Here is a 13,905-nt window from a genome sequence, read left to right as displayed (position 1 = left end):
AATAACGAAGATATGAGCAAAAAACCGGGACAACCTCGATTTTTGACCTATTTTTGATCTATATCTGGATTACTAAGTCATTAATATAGACAATATGGATATCTAATGATAGGTATTTCAAAGTCCATTGCAACGATGTAGATAAGGCTATAGTAAGTTGGACCTACAATGGGTCAAAATCGGGAAAAATATTTTTTCTCATCAAAACATTTTTTTGTCAAAAAAAACTAAAAAAAAAACTTAAAAAAATTTTTTTAAAAAATTTGGAAAAAACTTTTTTTAAAAAAAATTAAAAAAAAAATTTTGAAAAACAATTAAAAAAAAAAATAAATTTTGTTTACCTAAAAATATTTAAACAAATTTATTTTAAAGTATAATTTGGTGAAGGGTATATAAGATTCGGCACAGCCGAATATAGCTCTCTTACTTGTTTTTAATTAGTTTATTCACAATATTAATTTTCATTTCTGAATTAAAATTTGTATTTTCACAAGAATTCTGCGATCAGTTTGTATTTTCGCCATATTAATTTAGATTTTTCAATTTCTATTATTTTTTTGTCATCATAAATTTCAATTTAAAATTGTGTACCTGAAGAATACTTATAAATATTTTGTTTCACATATTTTTTAAAAATGTTGTTGTTCAGAGATTCCAGCAAATGGTTGTATAAACTTGGAAATATCAAATATCTTGGGCACTTTTTATTCAGTTTTTATTTCATTGATTAGCTGCGGCTCTATTGAAATCAAAATCAAAAAATATGGGGGTAAATAGCTTTGTTATTTCATCAGAAAATATTTAAATATTGGTAGTAGAACTAAACACTATATATCCTGGGTCCTCATAAGATTCCAGAACGATCTAGATGTGTCCATGCGACTGCCGGTCTGAAGTATAAAAATGGTTTTAGAATATTTGGAAGCTACATAAAAGAAAATTGAATGAAGGACATTGATTTTTGTTCTTTTGTGATCGTTAGAAACATAGGGTAACATAGAGACGAGACGTAATTGTCAAAAACCTAAGCCTGTTGTCAAAAACCTAACTCTTGCAACAACAAAACTCTTGCAACAACAAATGTTTTTGTATCAGACATATGATTTGTTGTATTTTTGTTTGACAAATCGGAGTGTCTCGTCTCTATGTATAATTCTCTATGGTTAAAAATGTAACCCATTATGAGGATATTAGTAACAGTTAACAAATGGTACAAAATATATTGGCAATATTTGGTGTCAGAAAAAAACACCAAAGGCATCATAACTTTTAAATTTCTGAACTTCTGGATACTGATTTGCGACTTTAGTATTGTTGAATAACTATGTATGTTATTTCATGGGGTAAAGACATATAAAAGTTGCAAACTTTACACTACTGTATAGCAGTTTTTGGATTTTTCATAGAAATAATCACACTATAAGAGAGAATTACTATTTGTTTTTTGCAAAGATATGATTATTAAAAGAACTTCACTTATTTCTAACAAAACAAAAATATGCAGGGGTACTCATATAGCAATTTTGTCATTTCACTACATTTGCTAACAAAAAATGAAGTAATAAACGAAGTGATCGAGAAAAACAATAACTATTTCCGTACTATATGGACTCCAGCAAAAACAAATTGCAACATGAGAGCAGGGCTTCATTCACTGTTGTCTCACTGTGTAATTACGGGATTATACTCCTTTAAGCCTCTGTTAACTCCAGCCAAATACACACTTCATTTAGGCCTCTAAATTTAACATGTATTGTTACTGTTTTTATGTTATCTTTCGAAAAAACAACTCCAAATGTTTGTTATGTTTTCAAAATGTTTTGTGTTATTTTTTTTTGTTCAAAAGATTTAAGCCGTTTCAAAGACGGGTTTATACTTAACGTTTTTTTTTTTATTGATGATATTTTGTTTTTGCTTTTCTCTTCTTCTTATAATTACATGCGTGAGAATTTTTATGTTTTTTATCTATTTTTTATCATTTATACACAATTTTATTTTTATCTACATTTTTCGGTAGGCTTTTTTTATCCAAAGCATTTCCTTAAGTCATAAGTATCTAAAGTCGTGTACTAAAGTTCATCATGAACTAAAAAGTTTAACAAAGAAAATCTAATTATTTCGTTATGGGAAATGAACAGCAGCTTAAGCTGTTGTTTTTTTTGTTTAAGTTCTTATGTGTGTCAAATGGTGATAAATGATTATTATGGTAATAATTTGGTAAACAAATTTATAATTAAAAATGTATTTGTTATGAAATAATGGGAATTAAAGTAGATTTGTTTTTCTTTATTAAGTTGAGCTGTTTGTATGTATGATGAAAAATACGAAAAACAAATAAATGGATTAATATGTAGAGATAAAAATATCAAATTAAAATTTTGAAAATAATATATTAATAATAAAGAGAACACCCACTTGGAGTTTTCTTTTTTTTATAGGAAACGGGGGAGTGGTGGATTACATATTTGATTTCAATTATAGGTAATAACAGTAATTTGGAAGAAAACAGGTAGGCAACTATTATTAAAATATAAGGAATATATTGATATAAAGTGCGACACCTTTAACAAAACATGTAAGACTATATTAAACCCTACACAGAGTAAAAGATTTCGTTAGAGATTTTCCAATTATGGACCGACCGCCATGATAATTTTATCAGGATTACCGCATGATCAACATATTTATCAAACAGTATTCCAAAGGGACATTTGTATGGGGCTATGTGAAATCATTGATCCATATTGCCCATTTTCAATACCAAACAAACTTTTTCAAAATACAGACCATAGCCAGAATTTCATAAGGACTCAGAATATATATACTTTTGTGGGTTTGCGATTAATATTTATTATTTTTTTAAATAAACAATCACAAACTATAAAGTCTCTGGCGGGAATCGAACCCGGAACCCTCAGATTGATAGTCCAGATACGAAATGACAAACTCAATATACCCCCACCTTTGTTGATGATGGATATAACAATAATAATAATAATAAAGTATTTATAAATCATACTCTCTAGTTTTAAACTCATAACTTTAATTAACAATTTTCTAAGCTTTCAATCAAACTATGTGTGTCAATATATTTTTTACAAATATTTATTTCAGTCTAGATTTTTTACTTTCTTTAATATAAAATAACATTTTAAAGTAATTGTGAAAACAAAACTAAATCTTTATATTACTTACAGCAAAGTAAACAAGCAAATACATTCACTAAATTAAACTTTTATTATAATTGAAAATAAAAACAGCAATAATAATGATAATAAAACAACTTAAAGGTTTCAAATATGAAAAGAATTTTTCTTGAAATTGACATAAAAACACAAATAGTTTTTTTTATACATAAATATTTATACAATAGTTTATCTTGCTTATTTTTCTTTTTTTATAAAGTCTTAAGAAAAGTATATCTAGATATGGGAAAGAATTTCAATAATACTTATCTTTATATTATTATAAATAAATGCTTGTATGTATTTAAAATAAACAATTACTTGGAATCTCTCTAATGGAATTGAAGCTTAATAAGTTCATACTAAGAATGTAAATGAAAATAATACTCGGTTGAAAATATAATACTTATTGTAAACTGTAATAATGAAATATATACTTAGTATGGTGTTATTTTCGATTTGTATTAGTTTTATAAATATGAAATTTAAAAATAAAGATTGTTATTTAACCCTTTAGTGATGAAAGGTAAAATAATGAAAATCATTATCATAGTGAGCAAATGGGGTAAGTCCTATTTTTATGAAAATTTAAATTTTAAAACAAAATGCTAAAATAAGTACAAATAAACTGTTTGCTTAAAAAGGTTAACAATTTTTTAGTTTTTCTCGTTGTTATACTGTGGTATGCAAAAGAGTTAAGTCCATTTTGTGTTATGCAAACGTGTTAAGTGCAATTTTTCAAAATTATTGTCCAAGTCAAATGAAATTGAGTACATCTACGTTCTTAAGTGCTGGTTCACACACGTCAAGTTTACTTGAGCAAGTATTGATTTTATAGAAGAGATAGGAGTATAGATTGGAATGATTTTCCTCTTTTAATTCCTATGTCTTCTATAAACTCAATACCTTGACTTTTGAGAGCATCTTTAGTGACAATAGATATTTAAAATGAAATAAGAGTGTTAAAACAATAAAAATAAAGGAAATAACGTATAAAAAAAAGAGTTGAGTCTATTAAAAAAATACAAAATAAGTAATAGAAAATGAGCTAAGTCCTACACACGAACTTATAAGTCGACCACGCTCTTATTCTAAACTGTGTTTATTTATCTTTATAAAACGTACCAAATAAATAATAAAGCTACATTAGGATTTCAAAAATATTTAAAACAAAGGTTTTTAGAACTTTTTTGTGTATCCGGTAAACTTTGGGAAAATGTACTTATAAAGTTTTCTCACTAAGCAAAAGGCAATTAAAAGACCATAAAGTTATTATAAACAATAAAAGAAATCAAATTATAAAAATTCTAAAGATTGCACAATCTTTCTTAGCAGAATTTGTCTCAAATAGTTTAGATACCTATTTCTTCAATCTTTCGAAAAAAATTAAACTTTTGATTTTTTTTTTTGCAAAATCAATTTTTTTTTTTAATGTGCCTTGTTTTCTCCAAAGATAGCTTAGTGGGATGCGAGTTGGATATCTATCAAAATAAATGTTTTGTAACTCAAGGTAAAATTTTGGATCTTTTTCGACCAAAAAGCTAAAGGAAAAGACCTAAGTTTTCTTTTGAGCAAAAAATAAAAATAAAAAAGGTTAAATTTAGACAAAAAATCAAAAAAGTTTTTGATTTTGAAAAAAATAGTAAAAATTCTATGTCTTGAGTTACAAAACATTTATTTTGATAGATATCCCAATCAGCGACAAAAAAACATAAGACTTCTTTTGGGCAAAAATAAAGTAATTGTACATTTTGAAAAAAGTCAAAAATTTTTAAATTATTTTTGAAAGATTGATGAAATAGCTATCTAAGCTATTTGCGACGAATTTTGCTAAGAACAATATGGATGAAAAAAATACCTGTTTCGCTAAAATTTAAAATTTTGATCCCTCTAAATCAGAGAGTTCTTGACCGATATTTTTAAAATTTTAGGTCTAAATAACTATCCTTGAGATAGTTTATTAAGTATTTTTTGTTTCCCAAATATACATCTACCTTCATTCATAAATATTTTCTTTTGGATTTGAAAGCTCATAACAAATTGTCCGTTTAAGGTATTGTAATATCTTTTTAAATTTTAAAATAATTTTAATTTTAAATATGTTCATAACGAATAATAAAAAAAAAAAATTTAATTTATTTTGGTATAATTTTTATGCTGTTGAATAAACTGCTACTAAAAATTTTACTATTTTCTGTTAAAAAAATCACAATTGTATCGATTTAAAAATGTTCAATATTACAAATTTTTTAAAATTTGTTTTAAAATTTTAAATTAGATTATTTTGAGTTTTTTTGTCCTATTGCTAAAAAACGGTACTTAAATTATTTTAAAAAGCTTTTAAAGTTTTTGAAATGATTTATCAGTTATGATTTATCAGTTTATATTCAAATAGAGCTATATGACATTTTCTCGAAAATTAGTTTTTTATTCCCTGACTAATTTGTCATCTGTCATTTAAATTAAAAAAAAAAAAAAATATTTCCAATGGTTTTTTTCATAAAATTTATATTGTGCTATCTAAGACACAATTTATTTTGTTAGTAAAGAAGTGCTATATGCATATGAAATATTCGTGTATATAATAAAATATTAAAAGTGTTTTTTATAAAATATAATATATCCAAACAACAAAAAAGTGGAATCACGCACTTGTTTTTTAAATTAGCTGCTTAAATGGACCAAATGGTCCATTAACCTAACATTTGTTAGTTTTTTCTTACCTAACAGCAGGGTTAATATTTCTAAAGTATAATATATAATTTAGTGAAATAAACTGAAATATTTTGTATTATCCTTTTTGATAACGAAGGTGGTCAAATGTGACACCCTGTCTCTCAATTTGTATTCTAATAAGGTGATACAAAATTTAATTTCCTGAAAGTTTATGTCCTCATGTAAAAGTTGTTGATACGTCATTTTGCAAAATGGTCAGTATTTTAGATCGATACCACTGTACCAGATCAGACTTGACCGACAATTCTTTCGTACTAGTTTTTTTTCTAAATTAATGGTTACTATTATGACTATATTTGAAACTTAGTTCCTATAAATACAATTTCAGTAATATTTTCTCTAAACAAAATGCAAATAAATTGTAATAGTTTTCTAAACCAAAATATATTGATAAATTCCCTAGATTTATTATGGTCCCCAATTAGTTACTTTTCATAGCTAAGGGTTAACACATACATATAACTAGGTTATAATTAAAAAGTAATAAAGAAAACTTGTCAACTCATTGATAAGTTTTTGTAATATTTTTTTTTCATAAATTATGAAAACAAAATAAAAATTATATTACCTACATTTAGGTGTGTGTAGGCTTAAATGACAAGTCATACACCTGAATATAATAACTAGCCAAAAAGTAAAACTGAAAAAAAAACAATTGTCTGAAATCTAAGTTGTCGTCATGGTTTCAACACATTTATTTTTTATCTTGCACTACGATTATTAAAATTTAAAAATAAAAACTCAAGAAGGAAAAAAAATCATAAAAAAGGTAAAAGTGTAAATAATTGTTGTAGTTTTTCGTAAATGGCTGTGTGTCTGTCTGTTTGTCTCTTTGAAATAAAAAAGCAAAAACTGAAAACTGAAAACAAAGATTATATTATGCGTCTATTATTATGATTTCCATGAACAATTTTAATGCAAGAGCAATTACATCATGGTTTTCATAGATATATGGTAGCAAGTGTCTATACATATGTATGTGTATGTGCCTCACATTCAAACTTGCCACCAAGGTAAAGTACTATTTTTACATTCATACATACGTAATATGTATTTCTGAGTGTATGCTTGTGTATTTGTGTCTTTGAATGCAAGAGTTTTTTTTAGGTGTTCATATGCATGTTTTCATTTTTATTGGGTGATAATTGAAAAGTTTATTTAACAAAACAATTCATTGTGAACATTAATTTCAGTTGTAAAATTTAAACACCTTAAAATGATCACACCCAAGGCGTGTTTTATGCAGCATATAAAATGTGAAGTAATAAGGTAAAAACAAATTGTTTATAGTAGAAATTAAAAGAGCTATTAGTTCGTTCATGTTTTTATTGTTTAGCAAAGGTTGTTAGTATTTTTTATTTAGAAATTTTAGAGGAAATTTCAAGGCCCAGTTGAAAAATATTTTTTTTTTAATGTGATCAATTTTGTCTTTGTTACTGGTTACTGTAATTTTAGTATTTTCTTTAAAGTTTAGAAATTTACCTAAAAAGAATTTTGTACGCTCAAGAACTAGTTACTTAATTAGAAATGCAAGGATATTGCTTTCATTAACTTATTCTATAGACATTCGACAATTATTTTCAGACATTTTAAAGATTTTATTAAATAAATCATGAGGGTATTCAGCTTTGAATATTTGGAAAATATGCTGAAAAGATCACTGATAATAATGATTCAGCAGAATTTTGATATTAAAAATCATAAAAATTGGTCCATAGATGGCTAAGATATAAATTTGTTATTGTTTTTTTTACAACCAGTGTACTAAGTTGGAGGGAATATAATCTCCCTTATCGTGGTTGGCGTAAACGTCTTACGCCTACGACAGTTTCGTACTAGATTAATGAAACAGTTTACATTTTATCTTTAGTCTTGTACGAAACTGTCGTAGGCTTAAGACTTTTACGCCAACCACGATAAGGGTGAGGATTACGATGAACAGAATATATTTCTCTAACATATGTTGGATTGTTGTTTTTTCTACATTATTTCTAGTGTGGAGTCGATATAACCATGTCGATATAACCATGTCCGTATGTATGTTGAAAAAAACTTTCCGTAGTCGCCAAATAACTTACATACATGATTCGTACTTCAATACGTCCGCTATAGTGCCTTTTCGGTTGCTATTTAAATCGGTCCGTAAATGAATGAGATATATGCAAAAAACAATGGCTACCTCGATTTTTTACCTATTTTTGATCTATATCTTGAATACAAAATCATTAATAAAGACAATTTCTAATCATAGATTTTTTAAAACCTTTCCAACGACGCATCCCGACGTTTACAATTCAATAATTCAGACATACAATGAGTCAAAATTAGGACACACAAAAGGGTTTGTTTTTAGGTATTCTTTATTATAAACTAGTTGATTGCCCCGGCTTCGCTCGGTAGCATTTACTAATGTTAGTTCTTCAAGTTTCTTCAATCCAACCACACCAGCCTGTTCTTATTTATTTGCAAATAAAATATCTAAATTTGTACTGCATACTTTAGGGAGCTTTTTTATTACAGTTGACAGGACTCACAAAAAAAAAGAAATTCCGAGTTTTAACCGGAATTGTTGAATTTTTTTTCTTTCTTATGAAAATTTCGATTCGAAAAAAAAAATCAGCCAAATCGCTCCAGCCGTTCTCACGTGATGACATTACATACATGGACCATTTCATTTTTATATATATAGATAAAGAAGTATTTTCTGTATAAACTATAATGACCTTGGCTTAAACATACAGAACAGATTAAAAATTAACAAATATAGCGAATAATTTTCCACACGGAAAACACTGTGCAAGACATTTTGGGTCATATTTTTCAGTCACAATAATTCCAGGGCAAAATTAAATTAGAAAAACAGAACTGCTGACGGGATTTTTGAAAATGGTTTGGACCTAATTTTAATCGGCTCATAATGATGAGCTTTTTGAAAGCATTTTAAATCATTAATTAATAGCATCAATTCTTTTACAATAAAGTTAGTTTTAAGAATTAAAATTTAATTATTGAGACTCCAATATCCTATGCATTCTAAAAATTGTAATCACGAAATAAATTCATTTTATATGGTTTTATAGAGTACTCATGAATTTAGTTGAATAATTATAAGCTAAAATGTATTGATTCACTAATCGATTTAGGTTTTAATTTCTTTAGTGAACCCTCGATTTTAATTAGATGTTGGTCAAAACCCTAATATTGCATTTGAAAACATTCACGAAAAATCTTGTATGTGCTCCAGCAAAATGTGTTGAGATAAAAATAGCTTTTTTCGGTTTCGTACACAGAGACAACATATTTATTGTGATGACCAATTCGATTAAATTCACAGATTTTTTTGGTTCTAGCAACACAAATTCAGTAGAGAAAGAAGATTAAAGATTAAAATATTCGAATTTTTGAAAACCCAATATAAATTTGTCAGCAACAAAAGGCAAATTCGGTCTTTAAGGCTGATGATTAGTTGGTTCGGTTATCACAACCAAAACAGTTTCCTCTGTATAGATTTAAAAAAAACAGTTATTCACGATATATTAGTCAATAAAAAACTGATCACTTTTTGAAATTTCTTAAAAAAAATGTTTAAATGTAAAATAAATACATTCATCGAATTTTATTTGAGGATCCGCAGAACAAAAGGTACTTTTTCGCATCTTTTCAAAAATTGGTTTTTTGGTATTTTTATAATATTTGGGTTGAAATCTTCTAGAAACAATCAAGTCAGCAAAATGTTTTTAATTCTGTACTAAGTAAATGGGTTCTAAACAAATTTGTGCTTAACAAAACGAACAACACTATTATAAAACGAAAAAAAAAAAATTATTTAATTTCAATATGTAATTTGTTTATATATTAGATCAGGATTAAAAACATTCATTAGAAATATTATCCTTACAAAAAACGCGTAAAAAACATACTTTTTAATTTAGTTTTTAACAAAACGTACTTTTTTTTATTTTTTAACAAAAGGTTCTTTTTCCGATATTAAAATGGTTTAATATCAAACATCCTTAACATTTAATATGGTGACTTATGACAGTTAGATATATCTATTGATAAGTAAGAAACTTGTTACCATTTCCAGTTTTTTAAAGCGGTGAAATAAATAAAACCCATTTTCCCAAAAATTTCAAATGTGCGAAAAAGTACCTTTTGTTCGCGGCTCCTCATTTGTATTTAATTTTTCGGTATCAAATTGTATATAATGCATTAATGATATATGAAAATATTTGTATTTTATATTTAAACATCTATAAATTAAATACAAAAACAATTTTTAATTGGATATTTTTTTAATTTTTTTTCTTTCAATATTGTTACTTTGACCCAAATATCGATACTTCAAATAAATTATGCGACCTCCCAATGTTATCCTATTTAGCTAATATGTTCAGTATTTGTTTTCAGATATTGGCAGCATTGATAAAGTTCAAAACAAGGGCCCATTCTTTAACAATTTATTAATTCAATTTAAATTGAAATTTTTTCGAAAAAAATTTTTAACTCCAAAAACAACTAAAATAGTATTTTGTTGGTATCACGGAAAAGTAAAAAAAAACAAAATTAATATTGGAATTTTAGATGAAATATTTAATGATCACTTAGAGAATTATTTCTAATTATTTTAATAAACTTTGCACAGAATTTAAAATCATACATTCTTCTTTATCAAACTTTCTATAATTATTTCAAAAACTATTCAAAATATAAGAATTTTATTATAAAAAAAAATTTTAACTTCAACTTACCTTTGTTTTACAAACATTATCCAATATATGAAACCATGCAAATAAGCTGTTTGTTGTTATTAAAAAACGAACAAAAATATTCCAAAAATGGAAATTCAAATCAGGAATACGTGGTATTTAACAGCAGCAAAAGCTCAATTAGTTTACAAATAAATTAAATAATAGTTATTTTCACTTTTTTAAAACAATAGCAAAATTTTAAAATTTACAAAGAATAAAATTTTCACACAATAATGATGATATTTAGCTTGCCACAAAACAACTCCTTATAAAAGGATAATGGTTTTGATTTATTGAAAATAACACTTGTTTAGCAAAACGAAAACGCAAAACTGAACCAATTCAATGACAAGACATCACTCGTTTAACACTTTTTGTTTGGTAGTTGTTGTTGTGTGGAGTTGAGTTGTTTTTTTGCTGTCAACCAGGAATTGAGGAATGAATGGCTGGTTGTTTTGTAAAAGATTCAAGAGGGATTTTGTTTTGATTTTTGTATCTTTATCTTATTTTTAATTTTTATTTATTTTGAAATGTTAAATTTATTAAGAATTTGCATTTTTTGTTTTATATTTGGTATATTATTTTTATTTAATTCGTTGATTGTTAGAGATTTGATGAAGTTTAAATCAGGATGCACTAAAATATTCAAAATACAAAATGATAACAAATAAATTAATAAACAAAACACATAAAACCAAACACTTTTTTCTCAATAAATATGTATGAAAAGAAACTGAAGCAGTTTTTAGGTTGGCAAAAAATACAAAAATGTTTCATTTCAAAAATCACTTCGTTGTGTTTTACATTTTTTAAATTATTAAGCTTTTAGAATTTTTTTATAATTTCCTTAATTTATGTTAAATTTATTTAAATAATTTTATCTTTAATATCCACGCCCTTTTTACGTTTTTTTGCACTGGGATTTATAAAATTTTTTCTCACTTATTTGGTTTATTTTGCACAAAAAACACTCTGATACACACTCAGAAAAATTCCTTTCAACATTTTTTTTTTACACGTGACTCAATTTTTGTTAGAGGTCATGATAAAAAAATGAACAGCATATGAAAAACAAATGTTTAGCACTAAAATTCACTGAAAAAATCTTTATAAAAATCCAGCACAAAATTAAATTTTATTTGTTAAACAAAATTTGTTATTTGTTTATACACTTAAATTAACACTTGCTTTGCCGTTTCCATTTTCACTACCGTTAACTTTTCTATATTTTTGTATTATTTTTCTTTAATTTTGTTCTGTTTTTTTTTTTGAGTAGTTTTCACATCACCCGTGTATATACTTTTATTTAATGTTTAGTCCATGTCCTTTTACCGTGTTGTGTATGTCTCCAATTTCTTTGGTGTTTTAGGCTCCAACGTGTTTTGTTGAAAAAAACATTATTTACCATGCCAGCCAGCAGTTGTAAGCCATGGCAAAAACAGACATTTCCGTTTTTGCCGTTATTTTTCTCTTTTTTGTTTTGTGCTACTTTGTGCTTTTCCCCACATTTCCCTTTGCTCTCAACTCTACAACAATTTTTGGGTAAATTTTTCTCTGAGGGAAATTTTTTTTTGCAGATTTTTCTCTGCTCTTTTAGTGTCAAGTTTTTTGTTTTTCGATTTCTTTTACACCCTGACTGTTTGGGGCTATTTGGATGTTGGGAATCATATGGGTTATGGTAGTTTTTTTTTCTTTTGACAGTTAGCAGCAGCTGATTGAATTGGGGTTTTATATTTTTTAATTTAAATTTATATAGATAATTCAAGGAAATCTAGAAATCAAATCTAGAGCTGTCAGAAAACGTTGTTTAAAAGTGAAAAATATAAGAAAACTCAACAAACCAAATTCGATTCTGCGATCCTCTGAGCTCCATTTTCTTCAAAACATGAACCAAATTGCTTAAAAGCCTGCTTATATGAAATAAGGAACTACTTACAGATCTTAATAACGTAATATCTATACTGATCGAGATAATCAGCCCAACTATGAATACAAAATTCTCCAGAAGTTTGTTTCAAGGGAGTTATTTCCCATTGAATTTGAATAGGAAAAGGGAAAAACTCCCGGGGAAATTTTATTCATAATTGGGCTGAATATGAAATTAAAACTAGTTGATTAAGGCACTCGTTCTGAGACTTCTGCAAAGTACCAAAGTCAAGAATCATGACTGATATAGCAACCAATGTTCGCTAATACAACATCCCCATAACAAGACATCGTTTTAATATAAAGCTATGGAACTAGAATGATTCCCTTCCACTAGTCAGTTGACTACACAGAGTAAACTGATTCGTAATAGCAATTGAATTTGTTGACAATCGAATGATTCTGCCTTAGTGACCGAATTTTACAGTTGTAGCAACAACAATTTAGAAGTGGTATTCTGTTGCTAGAACCGAATCATTCGATTGGCAACAAATTCGGTTGCTATTGCGAATCTGTTTTCTCTGTGTAGCTTTGTGTCAAATAAGGTAAAAAGTAAAGAGAGAAATTAAATTACAAAAACAGAGATTATCCTCGGTGTAAATAAATAAACAAGGTTTAAAATTTCATTACTTTAAGCTGACAACTTAATCCGCTTGTCTAACAGAAGAACCGTACTATTCCCATGACTTATGGAAAGGGGACATCATACTTAACTTTAAGAATTTATTTATGGAAGCATTTCATTTCTTCAATGAAATGTTTAAGTTTTTTTTTCTAAATGTCACGTTTTTTTGTAGGCCTTCAGAAATACCGGTTTAAAATATCCGATATTCATTCTACTCTGCTTTTTCGCAGAAAATGTTCTGGAAGGGCTTTGGTTCTCTTTCTCAAAAATTTCATAAAAATTCAAAATTGCATTACAAAATAAGGTCTAACAAACCATTAAGTAAAATTCAAACATAAACCCTTACATGAAACTAGTAGAAGGTACGCGATCTTCTAACAAGAATCCCAAACTTTGAAAGATTGCAATAATCACAGTTTTTCATTTTTCATTAAACATTTCTTTCAGTGCAAAGCAAGCGAAACAATATTGTTGGTATTGGGAAACTAAAGCACGGAATCCATATTATGCGCAGTTCAGATCTAGAGAAAACACCACCGATCGCAGACGAGAAAGCTGAGGAAATTTATACTTTTAAAAGAAAACTTTCTTTGAAGAGTTAAAATATCTCACCAATGTCGTCCGTACATTTTATTTATTATGTCAGTGATCTTCTCATTGAATATTCATTGAAAAGTTTGAC

General features: G+C 26.8%; 1 protein-coding gene across 4 annotated transcripts in view; it reads right to left on the bottom strand.

Moving 5' to 3' along the window:
• tutl (turtle) overlaps positions 1-10,817 on the bottom strand; it is a 235,531-nt gene extending 224,714 nt beyond the window's left edge. For all 4 annotated transcript variants that reach the window (XM_065500753.1, XM_065500750.1, XM_065500751.1 and 1 more), the window contains exon 1: positions 10,673-10,817. The gene's annotated coding sequence lies outside the window, so the exon portion shown is untranslated. The remainder of the gene's footprint in view (positions 1-10,672) is intronic.
• Between the last annotated feature and the right edge of the window lie 3,088 nt (positions 10,818-13,905).

This window comes from Calliphora vicina, chromosome 2 (assembly GCF_958450345.1).
Source record: "Calliphora vicina chromosome 2, idCalVici1.1, whole genome shotgun sequence".
NCBI classification, from domain to species: Eukaryota; Metazoa; Arthropoda; class Insecta; order Diptera; family Calliphoridae; genus Calliphora; species Calliphora vicina.
This window is presented reverse-complemented; position numbering and strand designations above follow the sequence as displayed.